The sequence below is a fragment of the Otolemur garnettii genome, unplaced genomic scaffold (genome assembly GCF_000181295.1).
Source record: "Otolemur garnettii isolate 467f Iridium unplaced genomic scaffold, OtoGar3 scaffold00071, whole genome shotgun sequence".
In the NCBI taxonomy this organism is placed as follows: Eukaryota; Metazoa; Chordata; class Mammalia; order Primates; family Galagidae; genus Otolemur; species Otolemur garnettii.
Window position 1 is genome coordinate 4,199,694 of NW_003852466.1, and position 3,694 is coordinate 4,203,387.

Consider the following 3,694-nt stretch of genomic DNA (forward strand, 5'->3'; position numbering starts at 1 on the left):
TGAATTTGGAAATGGAAAGACTCTGACTTCATAGGACTGGCCTGAGGATCAAATGTGCTTCACACAATGTACTTAGCATAGGTTGGCCCGTGGGAAATCCTTAGAGGAAAAGGAGATGAGAAAGAAAGAAAAAAAGTGAAGAGACTTGGCAGAAATGCTTCATTTTGATAGAGGAAGAGGAACTATGGATTCTTTTTTTTTTTTTTTTTTTGAGACATGGTCTCATTCTGTTGCCCAGGGTAGAGTGCAGTGGTGTCATCACAGCTCACTGGGGTGTCCTCAAACCCCTGGGTAAAGCAATGCTCCTCCTCAGCCTCCGGAATAGCTAGGACTGTGGGTGTGTGCACCAGGCTGACCTTGGACCTGGGTTACAGGCAGGAGCCCCCACACCCACTGGATTGACCTATTTTGTTTTCATCCTTACAAACCCTTCCTGCTGTGTCTGATTCAGACTCTGAGTCTGAATGCCTCCAGCCTGCATGGAGTAATCTCCCAACACAACTCAGGTTCACGGAGCTCATGAAGGGCAGTAAACACAGTGCCCTTTGATCAACGTGGATGTCACACGCTGGCCATCCTAGGCGGAGTAACTGCGTTTTCCTGAGGTGGCAGGAGAGAGTGGCCCAGTGACATGTAGAGAGAATTGCAGATGCAGTGCCGGGACAAAGGGTCAGACTCCACAAGTCAGGTCAGTGTGCAAGCATAGTAATAGGACAGAACCGCAGCCCATGTGACCCGTCATATCAGGACGGGGACAGGGATGGCTTGTCTGCAGGAAGTGGGCTGCAGTTCCTCCGATTTTTAACTTATGCTCTTACTTAATCTTTTATCAGACATTCTAGACTGAAAGTTTGTATAGCCCAGGGTGATGGAACCTGATGAATGAGGTGTTATATGAGACGTGGGGTATGGATAAATGATTTTGTCACTTTAGGGAGACAGAACCTTAATGAGAAACTCAGAGGTTAAAGAGTTTGGATGTGCCCAATTATTTGAAGGTGGCACCAAAGCTGGATTATTCAGTAGCCACACTACACAGGGCACAGGGCACTAGCAAAACAGGGAGGGTCAGAAAGAAGAGGGGAAGGAAGGAAGGAGCACAGCGCCCCCGGCTGGTGGGCAGAGGAGTCCGGGACGGGGCAGGGGCTCTGCTGCAGCGTTCACACTGGATTTTATGGCTCACTTGTCTATCTTTTTTTGTTTTGCCTCACAGGCACTTCTATAGTGCGCTTAGGGACACCCTAGAGAAGAGGGGAATGGAGTGACCCGAGACCGATGTCATCAGGTGGGGAGAGGTCAGACATCCCACTGGTCTGGCCCAGTGAAGTGGGGTCATGTTGACAAAGGTGACGCCTGACTTCCAAGCATTTGAAAATAGAACTTTATACCTGGGATGAAAGTTGGCAAAGATCTGAAAAGTGGGCAGTGCCTGTGGCTCAAGGAATAGGGCGCTGGCCCCATATGCCGAGGGTGGTGGGTTCAAACCCAGCCCCAGCCAAAAAACTGCAAAAATAAATAAATAAATAAAAATAAAAGATCAGAAAAGCCTCACTGTCCCTGAGCCTCTGGACAATTAACATTACTTGCTGTATGCAATGATCCTTGTCTGGCCTGTCTTGCCTCTCGGGGCCTATCTGCCCATAGGACCAGGAATGTGAGAGACTATATTTTGAAACACTTTTGGGGGAAAAGCTCCAGCTTTCTGGTGACTGAAAATAAACAGCAAAGCAATGTGTCCCCAAATTTGGGGGGTCAGAAAGCTGGCTGCAGTGGTCCTTCATGTCCCTCCCCCCTCTCCCCAGAAGGTTTCCACGTCCCCTGGAGCTCAGAGAAGCCTCTGATGCCTCCAGTGACCCAACTCTGCCAGGCCTCCTGTGCTGTGCTCTCTGTGTATGAACAAGGCAGCCTCTCCTAGGACCTCGGCAGATGGTTCCTTCTGTGTTGCATTCCGGAAATGACACGTTCAGCTACTAGGGAAAGGAGATGGCCAATTATCAGCAGCCATCTGTATTTGGGTGTTGCAGCCCTTTCCTCACACATCTGTGGTCGGGAACTGCCCCAGACTGGGTGGCACGCTCAGTGGCCGTTATAAATCTTGTTTCCTACAAACTTCACAGATGACAACACCACTTTCATAAATCTATAGTTGTCTTTATACCAGGTCGAAAAAGGTGAATGAAAATTTAAAACATTTAATCAGATTTTAGGGGTTGATGATGTCTACCCAAATAAATGGCTGAGGCAAAAGTCAGTGGCGGTTTATTAAGCCAACATTTCGAGGCTCTCTGGGGAACCCCAGACAAACTGTGGCTGTTTTTCCAAAGAAGAGGTCAGAGCCTTTAGCATTTTACAGGCATCAGAGAGAAGGAAAAAGGTAGGGGAGGGGAACGGATGTAGCAAAGTGATTACATTCTAGTGAGGCCAGAAGTCTACATTTTACATAAAATAGAGAAGTAAAGGAAGCACCATGTAGACGTCCCTGTGGGGGTGGAAGAAAGTCTGGTCAGTCCTGTCTCCATTTCTGTTACCTGTAAGATAAACTTGTCATTCATTGTCAATGTGGAATCATGGAATCGGGTAGGCTTTGGTATCAGGCCCTAGACAAAGCGATAATTTGCGAGTCCTTGCTTATGAGACGTTAACAAGAGCTTTCCTCAGTGAATGATCTCTGGGCAGGTTCTTCAGAGGCCTGAGGAGTTGGGGAGGGGGTCGCCCTGAGACTTTGGTTTTCTTCTTATACTCCCTCCGTTCTTCAAGATCTTTCAGAGAAAGCATTATATGAGTTGTTTTGTTTCTCTCAATAGAATTCCATGTCACTAGTGAGAGGTTAAGGACCAAAGTGAGAGGTTATTCTGACACATGAACGAGAGGAATCAGAGTCCAGATTCTGTGTGGGCAAGGTGGCCTTTATTCACTTGGGTGTGAGCTGGCTGAGTTCAAAAAGAAGTCACACATGGGTTAAGGTGGGTGCGAATATGAGACTTTGGAAGGGTGAGGATCGGTGCTTTCATTCCTACCTGGGCTGGACGTTCTTTCCTGGGCCAGATGGTTCTATTTGGGCGGGTCCCTACATTCAGCCCCTTCATTCCGGTCTTTTCTGTCTATTATAAGGAGGCTGACTGATGGACGGTATCTCTATGACTGCTTCCTGTGGCTAGTGTGAGCTGCCTATAAGGAAAAAAAGGAGGGGAAGGAGTGTTGTATTCCCCGCTCTTGGGTCTTCAGTCTGAACTGGTTGATATCCATGTGGGGCAAGGATATGAGTGGCTGTTTTTCAGGTGACTGCCTGGTCAGTAAATCCGGAGATGAGGCAGAGGATTATTGGCCTGAAACTGAGAATGAGAAAGATCATCATTAGTGGCTGTAGAGGACGCCGAGAGTCAGACGACCTCTGAGCAAGGTGATCTGCAGCTGAGGGTGGCCATTGTCCACAGGTACTCCTCCTGGAGAAAGAGCCCAAGCCTTCAGCGTGTAGTCACTTGTTAATTACTCCTCTCACCTGTGTAGTAGGGGCTCAATAAAAGGCTAGGGGTGGGGAGGTTGCTCGGAGCTGCCCTGCAAAGAAGGGCTAGCCTGCCTCCTAGAAGCTTGTACTTCTTTTTTTCTTTTTTTTTTTTTTTTTTGAGACGGAGCCTCAAGCTATCCCCCTGGGTAGAGTGCCATGGCATCACGCTCACAGCAACCTCCAACTCCT